Source organism: Schistocerca serialis, chromosome 1 (assembly GCF_023864345.2).
Source record: "Schistocerca serialis cubense isolate TAMUIC-IGC-003099 chromosome 1, iqSchSeri2.2, whole genome shotgun sequence".
In the NCBI taxonomy this organism is placed as follows: Eukaryota; Metazoa; Arthropoda; class Insecta; order Orthoptera; family Acrididae; genus Schistocerca; species Schistocerca serialis.
The window spans coordinates 752812003-752834924 of NC_064638.1; the positions used below are offsets into that span (position 1 = coordinate 752812003).

The following is a 22922-nucleotide window of genomic DNA, read 5'->3' on the forward strand; positions in this document are numbered from 1 at the left end:
GTGCAATATGAGACAGATCACAAAATTTTACTAAACGTTTAGAATGTCATTTGTCTTCTGTTAATTACATTGTATTACAAAATACATAATTTAACTTCATATTCATTCCCAGAAATACGAACCGCATTTGAAGATGACCGTCTCTGCAACGCGCTTTCACGAATCCATCTTACTTTCATGTGAAATTTATTCCATAGCAGTTGACCAGTACGAGGCACGCACGCCTGTGAGTCATCAGTACAGGAAGACAAACAACAAAACATTCCCACTGCAACGTACTCCAACCCTGCACTGGACGCACTACTGACTCCTCTGCCCCTGAGCTTACTGTGTACTTAGCTCGCGTCCAAACTCGTCCACGTCAACTACAACCGAGCACATCTTAATGCATTTGTTTGTTTCTGAGCAGGAAATGGAAATGATCGTATGGCATTGTTCGCCGGTAGGCCCCATTCGGGGGAGTTCGGCCGCCGTATTGCAAGTCCTTTTTAGGTGACGCCACATCGGCGACTTGCGAGTCAATGATGATGAAAATGACGATGAATGACATACAACACCCAGTCCCCTGCCGGGAATCGAACCCGGGCCTCCTGCGTGGTAGGCGGTAACGCTACCGCTACGCTACGGAGGCAGGAAATCCATGCTCTTAAGAATCTCTTAACGTTAGTAGACACTGATTTCGTCTGCCGGTTGCTAGGTACATATTATTATACAAAGAGCGTCTGAAGAGTTCGGTTAAATGATCTCGGAAAATAAACGAAACAATAGTTACAAAAAAATAACCTTACTGGCCTTCAAAGCGACCACTAGAACAAACTTCTGGTATCAGTTGTAAAGCTGTTGGAAACTGTCAGCAACGCTTATCGTGGAATCGCGTGTAGCACCTGGTCACCACGTCTGTGCGCTCAACTTTCTCGCTCAGCGAAATGTGACTGTTCTTTAACAGCCTCACAGTTCTCCATATTTGGCGCCGACAGACTTCTTTTCATTTCTGCGCCTTAAATTAGCTCTGAAAGACTTACACTTCCCATATGCTGTCCGTTACCACGATGTTCCGAGCGATTCCACAAGAAGCGTTTCCTAATGGTTTCCAAGAACTTTACACCCGATGCCAGAACTGTGTTCCAGCTAATGGTGATAACTCTGACGGCCAGTAAAAGTATCTTGTTTGTAACTCTTGTTTCTTGATTTGCCGTGCGGGATTAGCCGAGCGGTCTAAGGTGCTGCAATCATGGACTGTGCGGCTGATCCCGGCGGAGGTTCGAGTCCTCCCTCGGGCATGGGTGTGTGTGTTTGTCCTTAGGATAATTTAGGTTAAGTAGTGTGCAAGCTTAGGGACTGATGACCTTAGCAGTTAACTCCCATAAGATTTCATACACATTTGACCACACATTTTTGTTTCTTGATTTTCTGTGACCATTCAACGAACTTTTCAGGCTGACGCTGTGAAATGCGGTTGAGAACCGCGAACTGGACGAATAATTTATTCGGATCGCCTGCGGCCCTCGGTCCACAGTTAGACCACCGCTGCCTTAGGTCCTTTAAATAGATCGGTACTAATTTGTTTTGCGGCATGGTTCCCAACCCAGGCGGAGGTCCTGGCAGAGGGCTACGAGGCACATTGCAGCTGGTAATCCCGCCCGAGGGTGCGTGTCAGTAGGTCAGCGCCCATCATATGCAGAAAGGATAGGATACGTTGGATGATCGGAGAATTGTCGAATGACGATCACATAGGACAGCAAGTATGGGTACCGTCGAAACTGAAAAGGGAAAATCCCCGCTTCGGCAGGAGACTGTTTGACTGGTCAAAGGAAGTTTTGTTGTCATCGTCGTCGTAGTATTTTTGTCGTCTTAATCCATTGGTGCAGTAGTTCAATTTACGATAAATAGGTTGAATATTCGTGGTTGATTATTGTAATGCTGCTTATAAAGGATTATTCAAAAATACTGTAGAGCAACAATGGAGAAGAGATGAACTATAATCATGCTTCGAGCAACAAAGATATGAACAGGTGGCGCGACAGCAGTAGCAGTTTGAGCAGCCAATATCTCGCAATAGTAGCAACCGGCCGCGAGAAGAAGAATCGACGGCATCTGAAATAATGACTTAATTGTTAAAAGTAACGGTATCGCTTTACGTTTGTTTGTGCAACTGGTGCGTAAATGGTTTAACTTTGGTCTTACGGCATTTATCCTGCCCGAATTGCATTGGACAGTCATGTTCACACAAGGGGATTCTCAGAGTTGGTGAGAAGCTGACAGTTACAATACTGCTGTAGAGGAGTAGTGGAACTTGTAGTGGTAGTATAGTCTGAATACTTAAAGACCAGAATAATTACTGACTCAAAATAATTGACCTGTTTAACTGCGTAAGTTTCCACTAGTGAAACTCTGTCTAGTTGTTCCCATTGTGAATCACTAAACGACTAGTAACGGGCATCTGGGTGTTTAACGGTAAAGAGTGGGCTTTATTGGTTTTTTGGAGGATATAAATATTTCTTAGCAAGTGCTCCACTAAGAAAAATCACTTGTTATATATATGTTTTCTAGCTAGTGTTCATGATTGGCAAGTTCAGATGCAACTGAGTATTGCTCCAATTTTGTATCACGCTGTTGTAGAGAACGGATGAGTGGTTGCATTGGCCAACAGTGACTGAATTTGAAACGTGCTTTGTTTAACAGGCACTGGGAATTTCTGGGCGAAACTACACATTGGTCGTATAGTGTTGATCACCCTTGAACTGCCAGCATCTTCCCCGTAGTGTTAAGCAGTAAGCCATTTAAAGCACTTAAAGGCACGTCACAGTATTAGCATTCGTTACAGCGTTGTAGTGGTGAGTGACCATTAAAACAGGTGAAGATAGTTGGCCGTGATTTGCGAACACCAGAAGAGATTTAAATTTTGTTTGAATTGCATAACTTCGGGGCTCAAAGTGTTGGTGGCACGTTGGTTTTTTATTTGCATTTTTCTTTATGGATCTTCCGTCGTTATACTGGGGAATAGAGAATATTGGCTCTCGTTCACTGCCGTCGACTTCTGATGTGCAAGGAAGGATAAACTAAAGTTCGTTAACACGTTAGTTTGTGTGGCCATCCTCCGCAGCAAGCATATAAATACTTGTTTTGCAAATCAAACTGCCTTTTCCTGCTACTATTTCTTTTATTTAATCCATACGCGTTTCGTCTTCTACTGTTTTAAGGCCTCATCAGTGGGATCTACAACGATACAGTTTTGTTAGTTATAGATTATCAAACAGTTCACTTCGCGATTTTTTTTTTTGTAAAAAATGTAATTACTTACGATTTGTTGATTTGCGTTTCCTCACATCTGGTCTGGAGGTCACACTACCACTTTTATCACTGTTCTATATTCACCTCTTCATGTTTTTGCCATCCACACACTGTTCAGCATGTTTGTCACACTTTTTTGTGGTGGACTGTCGTTCTTCTGTCACTCGATACAACTATTTCGTCGTACACTTCTTTTCACAGCGTAAATATTGCGACTCCATTACGTGTTTCATCGTCTTTAGTATGTTTACCTATGTGTCGCCAACCTAACGAAGTGTATGTCCGTTACTAACTTCTGTTTATGCTGTTTATACCATCCGTGTGCGTATGAGTGAGTGAGTGAGTGAGTGTGTGTGTGTGAGAGAGAGAGAGAGAGAGAGAGAGAGAGAGAGAGAGAGAGAGAGAGAGAGAGAGAGAGAGGGGGGGGGGGGGGGGGGAGGGAAATAGAGCCATTTTGGGGGGGGGGGGGTGACGGTTGTACAAGCTGTTAGCGAGTGGCTGAAACTTTGGTGCCAGCTGTTTTGACTTTCCGTTTCAATATTCTGGGGAGGGGTCATGTATCAGTGAGTGTAAAGATGTTGGGTTCTATTATTATTACATTGAACACTGTTTTTATATTTATCATTTTTGCGAACATTATTCTATTATTTTATCTTTTAGTGTAAATAATGAGTTGTTTGGCATATGTACTTGGTCATTCAACAGGATTTACCCCTCTGCTTTGGTTTTATGTATGTGGTAATTTTCTTGCATGGTCAGAAGGTGATTTTTATTGCTGATTCTAATTATTCTCATGTCATCTTCTCTAGTGGTTGGTTTGTGGTCATTTTATCTCAGGTGTTCTGCAAATGTGGAGTGGTTTGTCCCATATTTCCATACCCTCATGTGTTCCTTGTATCTGACTTAAAATGTTCTCCCTGTTAGCCCTATGTATGTGCCTTCACAAGTGTTACATTGTAACTGGTATATACCTGCTTTCTGGTATATGTCTCTGTTTTTTGTCAGTTTTGGGGTGTATTTTTGTATAGAATTGTCTGTTGTGTATTCTATGTTTATTTCCTGTCTTTTGAAAATGTTGGTGATTTTATGGGTGAGTTTGTGTTTGTATGTCATTGTGTACCATCTTGTGTTTTCTTTCATTTTTTTCTGATTATCCTGTGTAGTTGTTATGGGACTGCGTGTTTGTGTTTGGTTCTGTTGTGTTATCTGTGATTCGGAGCTTTCTGCTTTTATTTTAGTTTTAATTTTGTTGTTTAGCTTTGTGACTGTGTTATTATTGTAACCATTATTTTGTGCTATCTGCATTATTACGTCCAGTTCTTCTTGGTAGCTTTCTTTGGTGAGTGGTACTGTGTTGAGTCTATGGAGCACGTGTTGAAGTGCTGCTTGCTTTTGTGCGTGTGGGTGGTTCGAGGATTGAGGAATGATAATATCCATTGCTGTGGGTCTACGGTAAATTTCAAACATATGCTTATTGTTTTCTTTTTTGATTGTTATATCCAGAAAGTTAATTTGGTTGTTCTGTTCTCTTTCAATTGTGAATTTTATATTTTTATGTATCTTGTTGATGCCAGTATGTAGTTTTTCAATTTTTGTTTGTGGTTCATCAGTTAAGCAAAGTATGTCATCCATATACCTGAACCAATACAATATATTGTATTCTTTTGCTAATATTTTTGTGAAAATGAGCAGTTCAATATGGTTTACAAAAATATTTGCTAAGGCTCCTGAAACTGGGGACCACATTGGCAATCCATCTTCTTGTAAATAAAATTCATTATTGAACTGGAAGTAATTTTGTTCTGTTATGAGCTTTATTAGTGTGCATATTTCCTTAATCTGTTAATCAGGGAGTTACCTCCAGACCAGATGTGAGGAAACGCAAATCAACAAATCGTAAGTAATTACATTTTTTGCAAAAAATCGCGAAGTGAACTGTTTGATAATCTATAACTAACAAAAGTGTATCATTATAGATCCCACTGATGATGCCTTAGAACAGGATAAGGCGAAACACGTATGGATTAAATAAAATAAACAGCAGCAGGAAAAGGCAGTTTGATTTGCAAAACAAGTAAAGTTCGGTACGTCAACCAAAAATAAAGATGTCCCCAATAATATTTTAAAATAAATAAATTCTCCACTGGTGTTACATGTGTCGGACTAAAAAATAAAACAGAAGTAGAATTAATTTAATAGGAGGAAATTTTCTGAAGTACGTAAAAGAGATTTAAATACTCCGAGATTATTGGTTTGCTACTAGTTCTGGAACGAAAGAAACGGGTAATACACGTTTCACAAACTTCCCGCAAACGTAACGTCATTTTGACATCACACGCAATATCGACAACTGCATGATCAACTTTCGTTAGCGTTCGATTTGGGCCTCTCACAAGAGTTTATGCGCGCGTACCGGAGATTTAGAAGTGAATTATTATTGTCAGTACTTTACAAATTAAGCATGAAACACGCTTGTTTTGTAATCTGCAGTAATCAGTTTCAAGGAGACGGAGCATTGAAAATTTATTACAAATACGTCACCGTTATCACTAAATGTCACTTAATAAGACATCAACGATATAGACCTTCAATAGAGAATGTTATAATCAAGACATGAGGCTATCACCATATAATTAAATTCTATGGTAATGGATAATGTCTTGGTTTTGAGATTCGAAAGTTCTGGGTTCGCGTCCTGTCACATGGAAATATTTTTTATTTTCATATTGGCGTTGTTAACACGTTCTCGAAATTTCTTGTGAACGTAATACAAGTATCTTCTGCAGTAAACGATGTTACTCAGATGCCAAAAAAATGGTTCAAATGGCTCTGAGCACTATGGGACTTAACTACTGTGGTCATCAGTCCCCTAGAACTTAGAACTACTTAAACCTAACTAACCTAAGGACGTCACACACATCCATGCCCGAGGCAGGATTCGAACCTGCGACCGTAGCAGTCGCGCGGTTCCGGACTGCGTGCCTAGAACCGCTAGACCACCGCGGCCGGCTTACTCAGATGCCGTCTGATTTGAGAACGAAGGATGAAATAAATATGTAGCGTTTTCCGAATGGATAGTTAGGCAGGAACCTAAGAGCACAGCTTAAAGTGCTGCGAGTGAAACGAGGAGAATTAAAATTCACATTCTTCCTTGTAACAAAGTCGATAGCCGATCATGCGGTCGTCGATATTGCGCGTGACGTCAAAATGACGCCACGTTTCCAGGAAGTGTTGCGGAACGAGCGTAACCCGAGAGAAACAAAGTTCAGAGGTGAAATGATTTAGTATTACGACTGACTTGATATTATTTGAATAAAATTTCATAAAAAATAAAAAAACTGAAGAAAGAAACATTATCCTTATAGGTGAGTAGTATCTCAAAAAATATTTCATAGAAAAATCTAATAGAAAATAAATAAGAAAGAGAACACTTATATTATACTGAAACGAAACAGAGATAAACGTTGTCGATAAAAATTACATCGCTTGCTTAGTTTTCAGTTATTTCTTAAGTTTAAAGTGGTCGCTATTAATTCTCAAGCTAAGGACAAACTGTGCCATTACATATTATAGTGTATCGCAAGTAAAGGAAATTCGTTAAGCGGTAGGTCAGCTCAGGATTAATAAACTTGGAGTGATAGATGTTGGCTGGATTTTTTTTTAATTAGAGAGACACCTACGTTCGTGATGTGAGGTTCACGAAAGGCAAAGTTACAAGGACTGTTGAACTGTGGATTAAGAGGCACCTTTTTATTACAGTTTGATTCAAAGAAAAAAAATCAGTATTAATTACAATAAATTGTAATCGGTTGTTAATCTAAATGAATAACGTAAGGCTACGTATTCTTACTGCAGATAGAAATCATTCATGAATAATTATGTTGAGTACAAATAATTCTAACACACAGACATGTATTGTGTAGCATCCTATTATGTCTGCAGATTGCTTATCACTGTGTGCTGTTTCGTAGAACAAGAAATCAAAGGTTTTACGTCATTCAGTAAAGCATTTAATAGTAATGAATGTCATCTACTCGTTATTTAAACGTTCCCCTACAACTACATAGACTACTTGCAGCTAACTAACGATACCTTGTGCTAATGATTAATAGACGGTTCAGATGTTCAAATGTCCAAATGCGATATTACGCACAGTTGCTTGTACGAAATTTAAATTAAATAAAAACGAAACTTGTGTTAGAATGGAATAACATCAAATTTACGAGCGGCGTTGCTTTTGGTTCAGCTTGTGAAGCATCGTTCACTTCCGGGATATACTTTTTGTAAAGCACTGCAAGAACTGTTGACTGCGGCCTGGATTGTGCAATTAGCCACATTTCAAGAAGTGGTGATCCTGAGTTTCCAGAGCATAAAATAACAATCATATGGAACGTAATTACGTAAGTATTCTTCCGTCACAGTGCAAGAAGGGCCGACCCAGGGTTTCCAGATTATGTTCAAACACAAGCTTGACCTGAAGCTGTAATTGTGAATTTTGAGTGGAGTACATTTCAGCCAGTTAAGGGAACGTAGAATCGTATTTTCATGAAAATATCTATTTTTTACTGTCTTAAAATATTCTACGGGACTTCCTCCTCAAATTGATGCATTGCACGTTGTTATACTAAAACTCTCACCAATTCACCATTTTTCCGAAATGGTGCGCTGTTTTTTCCCAGTCATGGTCGACGGCAGATCTGTCAGTCTTCCACTGTGATTTTAAGACTGCTAGTTTCTAGTGATTAATTTGTGTTACGTAACGTATTCGCAGCTTCACTATTTGCCAGTGTGGAAAAGATGCTCCCTTGTTTTCTGCTTATGTCTTTGACTTCAGTGCTTGTTTACGTGTCGTGAATACACGATGAAAATGCTCGAGTATTGTTTGAATTTTTGTGTGAAGATGGCAGGGGCTAGTGGAACGGTGTTCAAAAAAGGTGTGAAATGTCAGAATAAAACTAATAACAGGCAACACTCAATAGCAAACATTTTTTCAATGTCTTCAACGGTGGAAGAACCGAGATGGGCCAATACAGCTAATCCACAGAACCCCGGCGAATGTTAGTAGTAGTAGTAGTAGCAGCAGCAGCAGCAGCAGCAGCAGCTTTATTCATCCGTAGATCTCTTTCTACAAGGATATAGAACATGTCAAAGTATTTACAAGTTTAGACCAATTTAAAACAAGCTAATTCGTATATACATACATTTACTGAATTCTAGTTAGCGACAATCATTAGATTTACTCCCGGTATACAACGCTTCTGTTACAAATAACTTATTAAATAATGTAATGCCACACTGTTCACTCACATCACACTATCTGTACACTGTACACACATTGTTTCATATCACTTCACTCACTACACACACAAACACACACACACTGGCCATTTTCCGTATCGCAGCTTCCCATTTGCTATCCTGAAAAACTGAATCAGCTTACCTCTATAATGAGTGAGATCTTGAGCTCGGAAAGAGGAAGAGGTTGTAAACTCCCCCTCACTTATCGACCTTAATGACAGTGAAAAATTAAACCGCGTGTACCTAATGGAAATTTGGGAAAAGCAATCGTCATCGAAGTTAATCTGTCGGTAAAGAGGGAGGAAAGGGTTACATCTAAATGAAAGGAAAAATGCAAATGAAACTGGTGGAAATTAATTTTGAAAAGGGGTAACGTTAATAAAGAAAGTAAATGTGCGGCCGTTACGTTAACAATTGACTAGCGGTAATTAGATATTTGAGATTTGGGGGAAATTGCGGTCGCCAGTCCTAAGGACAATTACTATAGTAACTGAAAAAGAAAGGTTATTACACATATAATTAGCACTAGAAGCGTGGCAACTGAAGGTTGACACGTGTAGTGTGAAAACTGAAAGTTTGTCAGAAGTAATAAATTTCGCTACACTCTGACTTAATTTAGCAAAAGAATTAATAAAACCGGAAAATTGAAAGTTAATTTAGTGACTGAAATTAATAGTGAGCTTTGTTTCTGAAGCACATCGAAATTCAGTAAAATGCGGTTAGTCTTGGGCTACCTCAACAATCATTTCAAAAGCTACTTGAATCTACGCAATGTAGAAATAAGAGATCTAACTTTGAACTTGAATTAAATGATTCTGAACAATTAACAATAGTAAAATTTAGTACGTACCAAGCTGAGCTGCAGTCACAGGTAAGCTAAAATACGGTAACAAAACTCGCACTCTTAATTTGTGCTTGTGTAATCTAAATATTGTAGCCAGCTATGAATACCTTAACTAAACTTTGAAATTAAAGCAGTGAAATCGAATTATATTACTTTAATGCTGGCGTTTGAATTTCAACGACACTCGGGTCCATTCCGGAAAAGGAAGGGACCCTGCTTGGTGATGCAATTGGGACAATGAGGAACGAAGGTTCATGCTGAGTTTCTGTAATTTTGTGATGGAACAATTTTAAAAGCTGAGGTCTGCCATACAGTTCTAAAACTTTACGTGCTTCCAGTCTTCCTTGTTGGTTGATTGAAGGTTTGCAGTCGTCGGTCGAGCAGGTGACGACAGTCACCCATTGTCGGCTGTCGGTGTTGCAGAAGCTGGATGTTGGCGCGCCTTCTTCTCGACACGGTCACCAGGCGAAACGGGCTCTTGATGTGCGCCAGCTAATGCTTCCCGTCCGCGACACCGTGTCAGAAACTATCATAGCAATTCGAGCGCAATTACATGCTGCCAAACCCCGAAAGCGCGGCAACTCGCGGGAGCGTCACACAACACACCTGCTCCACTGCACTACTCCAGCCAGATTCCCCTCTGCTTGCGCTCCGTGCGGCAGAGTTAACACCCTCAAAGATCGTAAACACTTTGGTTCTCCACACGACCCATCGATGTAATCGTTCGATAGCATAGTTTTCCCTAGGCAAGACCCAGCGTAATAATACAAATAATATTTACAAAACAAACCAATTATACATCGACATAAATGCATATATATACAAATAGTAAAACAATTACAATATACAAAGACACAGAAACGTCATATCTTCAGGTAACAAAATAAGGAAAAAAATTTATAGTACAATAGATGGAAATAGGAGGATATGCATTTCCGGCGTTACAAGGTGTCAGCATTCTGCTATGCATCTTCGTCTGCTACTAGTGCGTAGGAAACTCAAAAACGCTGAAAATATGTATAAAAGGCTTGAAGATGTTAATGAAGTTTTTTAGATTATGGTCATCAGTAAATTGTCTGGAGTTCTTGAACAGAATCTGTGTTCGAAAAATTATTATAAGGGAAACGTTCCTCTACATGTTGAACGCCACATAGGTCTGGCTGCTAAATTTGTAGTAATCTGCAGTAAATGTAATGACAGTTAAAAGTTTTCCAGTTCAGATACAGTAAAAATCAATGAAATTGAAGTTTATAAAGTGAATATTAGATTAATGTGTGGGCTGCAAGCTATCGGTACAGGATTCAGCAGGAGCTATGCTGTGTGGTGTAACGAATCTCCCTCCACCACCTTCAAAATTTGACATGTACAACTATGTATTAGGCTCTGCAGCTGAAGACGTAGGCCAAAAAACTATGGTTGAAGCTGCAGAAGAAGTATTCAAAGAAAATGAAAATTTCCGTGACCTCACAGTATCTTCGGGTGGTACGTGACAGAAACGGGGCCATATCTCCAACAATGGCTTGTTATGGTACAGCTACAAGTGTTGACACTGGATAGGTGACTGACGTGGCTGTTATGTGAAAATACTATCGCTGTGCTACTAAACTGAATAACGAACATAGTGATAAGTGAACAGCAAATTACTCAGGCAACAGAGGTGGTATGGAGGTTGAGTCATTGATCACCCTTCTCAGTGGTATAAAGTAGGTTACATACATTACTTGGAGGAAGGCGATTCAAAAACCTTGAAATATGTTATGGAAAGCAAAACATATGGAGAAAATGTTGAGATACAGAAGGTCGAACGCATTGGGGACGTTCACAAAAGAATGAGAGCTAGGATTAGAGGTCTGAAGACAATGAAAAGAAAAATGCTAGGTGATGGGAAAAAAAATTAGATGGTAAATGGAGGCTGACTGATGCTGCGATAGACTGTATTCAGAACTGTTATGGTCTGGCTATCAGACAAAATACAAAGCTGTATGGACACCGTTTTTCCAGATTGCCCCTACAAACGAGCACACTAGTCACGGGTTATGTCCTGATGATCAAAACAGTTGATGTAAATAAATACAGGAAAAACAACAGGAGAGAATCACAATTATCACCACAGTTTACCTTCAGCAGTAATGGAGGAAATTAAGTCAGTCTTCAGGGATATGTTTGATGTAAACGAATTGAAGAAATGTCTACAAGGGAGAACCCATAAGCCAAATGAAAGTACGAACAGTGTACTATGGCTTCGTCTCCAAAAATCAGTGTTTGTGGTTATCAACATGCTCCATTTTGGTGTATATGATGCTGTGGCATCATTTAACCAAGGTAACATCACAAAATGCTAGGTTCTTGAGCTATTAGGAATTCCTGTTGGCCCCCAGATAGTGAGTGCGTTGTTGGCCTTAGATCAGGCTACGGCACGAGATGCAGACATCTCAAAAGTTTAGTAAAGAAAAAAGGGAAGATGAGAAGAGATGCTGCGAAAAGACTTCAGGATGCATTGGAAGGTGAAGATGAAGACTGTAGCTACGCGCCAAGGCTGATTTAACTTCGAAGCCAATTCCCTGAAGTTTCATTTCTCCACCATTAATGTACATCTTCTCATCTTTTACTGAAAACAGAACCATCAAGTTTTCTGTGAGTTGCTAGACAGCTAATGTGTATGCACTGAAACAGTATTGTGTCCCTTACTTGCAAAATAAAAAATTACGGGCAATAACATGAATTTTTTTGAAAAGTGTAGCTCAGAGACAAAAACATTAATATTCGAGTCTTCGAACAAGATTTTACATTGTCATTGTTTCAACATTGACAGAATACATGTGACTACAAACTTTAAAAAATTAACTCTCTAGCTAATATAGATGCTGAGAAAAGGTATCTCATATCGCATATAATTTTACGTTGAGAAGCTGTCGATTCCGTGACTCTAATAACTGAGTAAAATGATGAACTCATTTCCAACACATTGTTACGATTGTTATTCAAGAGAAATAGCGTGCAGTAGAGTGTTAAACCCCGTATCTCATAAACTTAGTACTAAACCTCAACTGTGATACCGAGACAGTATTGTGGATAATACCCTAATTTAAGCATATTGTAAGGTCTGCATAGGTCACTGCAGATTATAAGGAGCGGCAGCCTTCCTCAGCGAGCGGATCTATGAAAGGCAGCCCACACACTTGCTTCAGCAACGGCATCATTACAGTAAGGAGGAGGCATAACAAGATAAAACCTATAAATACTGAGAGCCCTCAGTTTTTAAACTACTGTGTTGTGTTATAGCGGGTGCTATACTTTGTGAGAAGTGCACCGTAATTAATATACTAATAATTCCAGGGACCACGAAACGCTCTTTGTCTGTAGTGTTTATTGAATGAGACTGATTTTAACTAACCTGTTAGTTACGTGATTATTGGGTAGAACAAATTTAAACTGGGACTATAGTAATAGATATCTATTACATATATAGTGAGCTACAAAATGGATGAAATTGTAAAAGCCTTATTTGACCCAGCTATTAGAGGGATGAAAAGACATAAGAAAGGGGTAGGATGATTTAGATAAATAAAGAATTTAAAGATGGGGGTTCTACCCCCATGAACCATGGACCTTGCCGTTGGTGGGGAGGCTTGCATGCCTCAGCGATACAGATAGCCGTACCGTGGGTGCAACCACAACGGAGGGGTATCTGTTGAGAGGTCAGACAAACGTGTGGTTCCTGAAGAGGGGCAGCAGCCTTTTCAGTAGTTGCTGGGGTAACAGTCTGGATGATTGACTGATCTGGCCTTGTAACACTAACCAAAACGGCCTTGCTGTGCTGGTACTGCGAACGGCTGAAAGCAAGGGGAAACTACGGCCGTAATTTTTCCCGAGGGCATGCAGCTTTACTGCATGGTTAAATGATGATGGCGTCCTCTTGGGTAAAACATTCCGGAGGTAAAATAGTCCCCCATTCGGATCTCCGGGCGGGGACTACTCGAGAGGATGTCGTTATCAGGAGAAAGAAAACTGGCGTTATACGGATCGGAGCGTGGAATGTCAGATCCCTTAATCGGGCAGGTAGGTTAGAAAATTTAAAAAGGGAAATGGATAGGTTAAAGTTAGATATAGTGGGAATTAGTGAAGTTCGGTGGCAGGAGGAAGAAGACTTCTGGTCAGGTGACTACAGGGTTATAAACACAAAATCAAATGGGGTAATGCAGGAGTAGGTTTAATAATGAATAGGAAAATAGGAATGCGAGTAAGCTACTACAAACAGCATAGTGAACGCATTATTGTGGCCAAGATAGATATGAAGCCCACGCCTACCACAGTAGTATAAGTTTATGTGCCAACAAGCTCTGCAGATGACGAAGAAATTGAAGAAATGCATGATGAAATAAAAGAAATTATTCAGATAGTGAAGGGAGATGAAAATTTAATACTCATGGGTGACTGGAATTCTAGAGTAGGAATAGGGAAAGAAGGAAACGTAGTAGGTGAATATGGATTGGGGGTAAGAAACGAAAGAGGAAGCCGCCTGGTAGAATTTTGCACAGAGCACAACCTAATCATAGCTAACACGTGGTTCAAGAATCATAAAAGAAGGTTGTAAACATGGAAGAATCCTGGAGATACTAGAAGGTATCAGATAGATTATATAATGGTAAGACAGAGATTTAGGAACCAGGTTTTAAATTGTAAGACAGAAGAAATATTGAATTTAATTGATGAAAGGAGAAAATATAAAAATGCAGTAAATGAAGCAGGCAAAAAGGAATACAAACGTCTCAAAAATGAGATCGACAGGAAGTGCAAAATGGCTAAGCAGGGATGGCTAGAGGACAAATGCAAGGATATAGAGGCTTATCTCACTAGGGGTTAGATAAATACTGCCTACAGGAAAATTAAAGAGATCTTTGGAGAAAAGAGAGCCACTTGTATGAATATCAAGAGCTCAGATGGAAACCCAGTTCTAAGCAAAGAAGGGAAAGCAGAAAGGTGGAAGGAGTATATAGAGGGTCTATACAAGGGCGATGTTCTTGAGGGCAATATTATGGAAATGGAAGAGGATGTAGATGAAGATGAAATGGGAGATATGATACTGCGTGAAGAGTTTAATAGAGCACTGAAAGACCTGAGTCGCAACAAAGCTCCGGGAGTAGACAACATTCCATTTGAACTACTGACAGCCTTGGGAGAGCCAGTCCTGACAAAACTCTACCATCTGGTGAGCAAGATGTATGAGACAGGCGAAATACTCTCAGACTTCAAGAAGTATATAATAATTCCAATCCCAAAGAAAGCAGGTGTTGACAGGTGTGAAAATTACCGAACTATCAGTTTAATAAATCACGGATGCAAAATACTAACACGAATTCTTAACAGACGAATGGAAAAACTAGTAGAAGCCGACCTCGGAGAAGATCAGTTTGGATTCCGTAGAAATGTTGGAACACGTGAGGCATTACTGACCCTACGACTTATCTTAGAAGCTAGATTAAGGAAAGGCAAACCTACATTTCTAGCATTTGTAGACTTAGAGAAAGCTTTTGACAATGTTGACTGGAATACTCTCTTTCAAATTCTAAAGGTGGCAGGGGTAAAATACAGGGAGCGAAAAGCTATTTACAATTTGTACAGAAACCAGATGGCAGTTATAAGAGTCGAGGGACATCAAAGGGAAGCAGTGGTTGGGAAGGGAGTGAGACAGGGTTGTACCCTGTCCCCGATGTTATTCAATCTGTATATTGAGCAAGCAGTAAAGGAAACAAAAGAAAAATTCGGAGTAGGTATTAAAATCCATGGAGAAGAAATAAAAACTTTAAGGTTCGCCGATGACATTGTAATTCTGTTAGAGACAGCAAAGGACTTGGAAGAGCAGTTGAACGGAATGGATAGTGTCTTGAAAGGAGGATATAAGATGAACATCAACAAAAGCAAAACAAGGATAATGGAATGTAGTCGAATTAAGTCGGGTGATGCTGAGGGAATTAGATTAGGAAGTGAGACACTTAAAGTAGTAAAGGAGGTCTGCTATTTGGGGAGCAAAATAACTGATGATGGTGGAAGTAGAGAGGATATAAAATGTAGACTGGCAATGGCAAGGAAAGCATTTCTGAAAAAGAAAAATTTGTTAACGTCGAGTATAGGTTTATGTGTCAGGAAGTCGTTTCTGAAAGTATTTGTATGGAGTGTAGCCATGTATGGAAGTGAAACATGGACGATAAATAGTTTGGGCAAGAACAGAATAGAAGCTTTCGAAATGTGGTGCTACAGAAGAATGCTGAAGTTTAGATGGGTAGATCTCATAACTAATGAGGAAGTATTTAATAGGATTGGGGAGAAGAGAAGTTTGTGGCACAACTTGACTAGAAGAAGGGATCGGTTGGTAGGACATGTTCTGAGGCATCAAGGGATCACCAGCTTATTATCGGAGGGCAGCGTGGAGGGTAAAAATCGTAGAGGGAGACCAAGAGATGAATACACTAAGCAGATTCAGAAGGATGTAGGTTGCAGTAGGTACTGGGAGATGAAGAAGCTTGCACAGGATAGAGTAGCATGGAGAGCTGCATCAAACCAGTCTCAGGACTGAAGACCACAACAACAACAACAAAGAAGATTTAAAGAAGGAGATACTTACTCTGTTCAAAAGGAGAAAGATGATAAAAATCTAATAATCGAACTGGAGGACGCGGTACAGGAGCAAGACATAATCCGTTTTGGAGATGCCTTATCAGGTGTTAATGTTAGTGCTGACTTAGTAGTAGCAGAGACGGGATAATTCATGTATGTTGCAAAGTGTGTGAATTGATGGGTCACAATATAGAATTAGAGGAAGCTGTTGGGAAGGAGGTATTAACAAGTGAAGATGCAAAAGTAGCAGAGGACGAGGCTATCATGGTATGTGAAACTGGTAGCTATGAAGTAGTTTTATGTGAGACAGAAGTGGAGAATGGAAATTCTGAAGAATAGGCTGAGGTTGAGTCTGACCAGAAAATTGCTTATCCTAAGCTTCAGACAGAGGATCATGTTTTGGTTAGAGATAATGTTAAAAGTTCTAGAGGCAGCACATACAAAAATTATTCTATCTTTATGTAGGTCCATTTGTAACACAGTATGTTCCACATCCTATTACATTCACGTTAAAGGAAGTGCTTTCAAATATCATGATAGGGAAGTTCCATCTCCATCCTTTAGGAAACTATGTAACTGTTCGTTTTCAAACTCAGTCCTTAGATGAGGAAGTCCAAAGTGTAACCAAATGTGAAAGGCTAGACTACTCTCTGAACACCTTTGATGTGCATTATAAACCGAAAGAAATATGTGCAGAGATATAACCAATATTGAGTTTAGTAATATTGATTATGGTAATAAAGAGACAGAAACAGAAAGTGTAACGAATGTATTTGAGGACTGTGTGAATAGCTTTTTAGTAAAATACGTGTATTTTATGTGTACAGAGACAGAAATAACTTAAAGATTAGTAGATTTTACAAAATACAAAATTAATTATTGTGCTGCTATGGAAATGACAGATCTCGTTATGTTACTTGTGATTAGAATACAGAGACGAAAATCGGAGGAATTTGAAACGGAAGGAGGCCAAAGGCCTACAAAAAATTTTAGATTTTATTTTTGGTCAGTAAGTGGCTACTGATATTACTGAAGCCAGGGGACTCAATGAAGCGCAATTAAAATGCCCGTCCTAGTAGAATAAACTTTTTCCATAATTTTAGGAAATTTACCCTGGTTTAGATTTTCAAAGCTGGCCATTCCGGATTTTAATCTGTCGAAGGTTCGGAGAGTACTTATTTACTGATAATGCTGTTTATTCATAAATTCCGCAAGGTTATGGAGTGTGAAAAGTTAGGACTATTATGAAGATGCAGTGCGTTACAAGTACAGGGACAGATATTGTGATAATTGGTACCTTAAATATGTACCCAAGTAAACCGTTGTACAGGACTGACGACAAACACTATCCTGATTCCCAGTGAAAAATTGTCGGAGACAGGCTTTTTCTTTCTTTCTTCGGCTCTGATCTCTTTTTCTACGTTCTTTCCCTCTCATTCTAGAAGTTCCGGACTATACCTCTCTCTTTCCACTATGCAAACTCTCACTGAGACACATTTCTCATTCTCGTCAGTATATGCTACACAATTTTTCTTTGAAACTAAGAAACTGTTACGACGTAAAGAGTTATTGTAAACGCAGTCAATAAGCACTCGTTTCCAAATGTAAGGAACTGATTAAAAGTTCTGGTTTGGTGGTAGTGTAACACAGTTATTACTGTCGTTGGAAACTGGAGAAGGCTGTATTAAATAAAAATAAAATTAGAAGACTTTTTTCGATAACAAGAAGAAATATCTTGAGTTTTGAGATGGGAAACTGAATCCATCTGAAGAAATGAAGTACGGTGTTTCAAGCATCTTCGAAAATTAATTGGTATTTCGTCTCATCTGCACGAAGAATAAGTGTCTCTGTTTTCACGCGGAGATAATTATTCCAAAAAATGAATAATGAAAACAGAAAAAAACTATCTCTGCTCGTAGAGAAAATTACAGAAAGAGAATAATCAAATTAAATGTCACTTCTTCAGTGGCTATCTAGTGAGTTATGTTTCTGAAGTACAATGAAACTAAAAAGGTTTCTGAATTACAACTATAACAACAAACCCTGATGCACACGGAACAAAATTAAATTCGTGCTGGTTACTGGTCTAATCGTTGGAATTTAGTTGCCACTATTAGAATTCGCCCATTAGTGAGTGACATTCAGAAAGTTCGCTAATATCTGCACAGTTACGATGTTGTTGAGCGATGGAGTTTCCAGTCCATATGCGCACTAGATACTACTGATGCTCTGATGCATAGCTCGACCAAGGCATGCACCATGTGGGCGATAATGTACGCAGTCGCCAGATGTTTTGTGGGTGGACACCAGTAATCTGTCAGTAGGGCTGCATCCGAGCTGAAACGCCCGGGAATCGTCTGATTAATCATAACAAACACTCCCACTGTGTGGTGTCCAATACCAGCTTCTGTTCCAAAGTGCCATCCTCCTGGCGTAAATCCCACGACCTGGTAGATGTGAGACTGACTCGGTGCAACTTCTCTTTCGTTGGTTTGGTTTGATAGATACTGCTATATCAGGTCGTCCTTATGTCGAAAGGTAAAAACGGGGATGTTTATTGTGTCCTCGAGTCGGAAATTTCTTTTCTATTCCCCTTCACCATTGTTATAGGAACTCACGGAAGGGGGGGGGGCGACATTTAACGTTAAACCATTTTTTGTAAGCTAGTGGACATAAGAAGGCATTGTCAAAGGCATGAAAAATCACTGCGTACTGTAACCTAAAGTAACTTACTTGAAAATCACAAAAAATGTATGTTGCGTCTTTTTTACGTTTTTTCAAAGAAATGCTTACATATTTCCCGTTCTGCCCTACACACGGAGCGGGATGCGATAAGATACCTTTCGTGAAATTATTGAATAAACGTTGAAATTATTAGGGATATCCTCTTAAAACAAAGAATTAATTAATATGAAATCTTCATCAAAATCATACCGAGCGAGGTGGTGCAGTGGACCCGCATTCTAGAGGATGACGGTTCAAATCCCCATCCGGCTACCCAAACTTAAGTTTTCCGTGATTTTCCTAAATGTCTCCAGGCAAATTTCGGGATGGTTCCTTTGAAAATGGCATGGCCGACTTCCTTTCCCAGCCTCCCGTAATTCAAGCTGTATTTATTCAAATCAATTATAGACCACACAACCGGTTTCTCAGTTTTTAACTTGCACCTTCTGATGTACATCTGTAGAGAAATTTTTTTTAAATTAATCCTTTGATAATGAGGAATTGAAGTTATCTAAGATATCTTAAAATACTGAATGACTAGACTTAAACATGGAAGAAAATGTTATGCATCAAGTTCGGAAATTAGGTGTGGATCACTTCCGCCCCACAAAGAACGGGCTTATACATATCTAATAAACACGATTTGTAATATCTAAACTTGATGCGTAATATTTTCTTCCATGATTAAGTCTACTCATTTGGTACATTAAGATATCTCAGATAACTCCAGTTCCTCATTAGGAAAGGGTTAATTTAAAAAACTTTTCTCTACAGATAAACGGCAGAAGATGCGACTTAAAAGTTAGGAAACCAGTTGAGTGGTCTATAACTGATTTGAATAAATACAGCTACAGGTGACTACTGGACTTTTCATGAAGTTCTGTATTCAATAATTTTAACACCTGTAAAAAAAAAAAAAACTGTGTACTGTGTGAACTGTCAATCAATCATGTACTTCTCCACTGAAGCAGTAGTCGAGGAGCTTGGTTGTTCTCTCCTGCAATGCGCGCCAGCACTCAGACACCAATGTTTTCAAAGAACGTTGTGTCAGTGTCTGACAACGTGACGGTGAGCGATTTCTGAGAAAGCTGGCAGGAAGCTGAAACTACCGAGCCACTGGCACTGTGCCAACCTCACGGACTGCGTGAGATGTCAGGTCTGAGTGCAAGCCAGTTACGGGACTCCGACTGAACTACGGCAACATTTTCCGCATATACAGCACCATGCTATTGTACATCATCTCGCAGAGGAGAGGTTGTTGCAATTTCAGCGGAGACAGCGGTTTCAGGGCGTTCACCCTTTGCCCTGGAGACCGTTGTTTGCGCTTCCTCGACTGCGGCAGCTGCCGCGATTGTGCGTCAGGGTCACACAACGCCGGTATGCTGACGTGACGCAACTCCAAGAATAAGCTGCACAGGGCACCGTCATTTCAGACAATTTTTCCTCAAATTGTCCCTCGCTTTGCACAAAGAGCATGTCTCAGGTTGGCCGTAGTATGAAACAAATGCGCTGCAATCGCCAATGACAAGGGAAGGAATATGTCATTTCAACTCGAGGGTAACACTTCCGTATTGTAAACTTGCAGTTTAAAGCCGCTAACCGATGTTTCGTTTGTAATAGAAAATACTGTTCCATAAGAAACCAGGGCGCGAGTATTCATTCCATTCGGAATTACGAGAATAGTTGATAGTTGGACGTCTATGGTTCTGCTGTGTACATGTGAAAACTCTGAGTCTGAGATATTATTGTCGCGAGTAATAGAGAGCGAACAGTTTCGAGGGGAATCGAAAGTGAATTTCTATGTATACAAATATGACAGTAGTTGCTGCAATCAGTCCATCATCGTAGTATTGCTTTTGAAATATTTTAGCATCTTGCTGATCATGCAGTTGTAGCGGCAACACGACGTAAGTTGTCTGTTGCACACAGGAACACTGCGGAACAGTTGTTAGATGTGAGAGAATATTTTAAAACTCGCAGTCAGATAGTTGAGAATTGATTTCCAGTGCGCAAGCAACCAACTACGTGCAGCATAAAGGCAAATTACCAAAAATCCTCAGTTAATACCAAAGTCTCCTGCGGCGCTACTAGCACGATCACGTAACCGTGATTGTAAGCGAGAAACGTCAAACTGTGGTAGAGTTTCGAACCGTCCACACAAGGGTGACTAGAACAAATGGAAGGATTTATATGTACAGTTAATTGGATAAAGAAGCAGTAGTGTAGTATTTCAGTATTTCTATAAAGAACTAAGACATTTAGCTGTGGAGAGATGTATGTAAAAGAACTTTGGCTCTGGTTTAGAAGAACAGTTGACCATGCTCTTAATAGATACGAGGGCATCCTGAAAAGTGATTCCTCCGAATTTATTATTCTGTTCTCAAGGTCGGTTAAGGTATTACGTCACTCATACTATTCAGTCGACTTTCCCGCCTCGGTGACGCGAGTTGCAACCCTCTACTGCGAAAGGGCTCCGAATTCTAGCATGTAACGTGGTCGTTGGTAACGTAAATCTGTCGGTGTACTGCGAGACACTTAGAAAACTGAAAGCACGAATCCGAAGAGTTATTCGTCACATGGACATATAAGCACTCTCTCCTTCAGCATGACAACACAAGAACTCACACGAGCGCTGCGACATCACTGTCACCGATCATCCTCCATACAGTCCCGAATTGGCGACCGTCCGATTTTCTACATCTGTTTTCAATAGTTAAAGAACACCTTTGATAATGATGAAGTGGTGCAAGCAGCCATTAAGTTGTGGCTCTGTCAACTATGCCAAACATCAACTAAACAAACGCAGTTTTTGCCTTGTTTCGCAAATTTTATTATGGTTACCGCACAACCTAGATTTCGGGCTATAAGCTCTTTTTCAAATACATTACTGATTCCAAAGGTGATAAAGCAAAACAGGCAAAGCATGTATTTGAAAATGGGCTTATAACCCTAAAAATAGATTGTGTATAGGTTTGTGAAACAAGGCAAAAAACAGAGTTTGTTTTGTTAAGCACGAATCAGGAACCCACAGTTTGACTCAATTAAAATAAGTCAAACGTTCAACAATGACAGTATAAAAAAAACTGGTCTCTCGCTGTGAGAAATGCGTTGGGCGCCAGGGTGACTAAGTTGAGAGATAAATATGTAGACATGAAGAATAAAGATGTAGAATACTAATAACGTTTGATTTATTTTAAGACCGTTAAGAGTGTTCACATAAAAAATTCGGAACCATTACTTTTCAGCACATCCTCATTAATCACACACTCCCCCGTCACAATACTTAAATTTTCGACTGCGTCCGCTTTCAGACATAGTCCTTTCGCAAGAATCAGAGTCTAGCAATTTCATAAATAATACCACCACACAGCGTAAGTATCATTATCAGTTAATCCAAGGCCATTTATTATCCAGTCAGAAATCTCGTAAACCGTTGAAAGCACAGCATCCCTACTGAAGCGAACACCATGCGCAAGCGTTGGAACGGTTATTGCCTTCCATGTTTACTTACAGTTACTGGAATACACGAACACAAGAACAGCGCCGCAAGCTCCGCTACGTACACGGTGCGCTTCGAGAAACGCGACTGCCAGTCCACAACAAAAACAAAATGGCCTGGCGACGGCTGCGCCGCCATGTGCAGAGGCGGGCTGCTAGCCAACTAGTAACTGCGTCCAACGTTGCTTAGCTCCGGTGATGAGGCGGGAGCCGGTGTAAACATCGAGGCACAGCCGTTGCCTAATATCACGATTAGCCTGTTCTTCTTTTGAATACTTCATAAACTTATGAATTTCAGAAGCAATAACAATTGCTGTGGTATATAACACCAGTTCCATGCCGGCCGCTGCGACCGAGCGGTTTGCCGGCATGGTAGCTCAGCGTGTTGGGTCCCAGAGGCGCTGCCATCCGTAATAAAAAAAAAAAAAACTGAGTAAAGGAATCAACGATCAACTTGAACCGGTGTCATGTGAGTCCGCCCAGACGAAACGCAACGAACAATACCGAACAAAATGGATTAAAAAAAAAAAAGCGGTTCTGGGCACTTCAGTCGGGAACCGCGCTGCTGCTACGGTCGCAAGTTCGAATCCCGCCTCGGGCATGGATGTGGGTGATGTCCTTAGGTTAGTTAGGTTTAAGTAGTTCTAAGACT

The 22922-nt window shown here is 40.0% G+C and overlaps 1 protein-coding gene and 1 non-coding gene across 2 annotated transcripts in view; both read right to left on the reverse strand.

Annotated features, from left to right (window-relative positions):
- The window catches only part of LOC126482101 (uncharacterized), a 72057-nt gene extending 49639 nt beyond the window's left edge, over positions 1-22418 (reverse strand). Inside the window, exon 1 of the mRNA XM_050106080.1 lies at positions 22284-22418. The gene's annotated coding sequence lies outside the window, so the exon portion shown is untranslated. The remainder of the gene's footprint in view (positions 1-22283) is intronic.
- Positions 560-631, reverse strand: Trnag-acc (transfer RNA glycine (anticodon ACC)). Its single transcript has one exon. It is a non-coding gene; the product is annotated as a tRNA-Gly (tRNA).
- Positions 22419-22922: the final 504 nt, after the last annotated feature.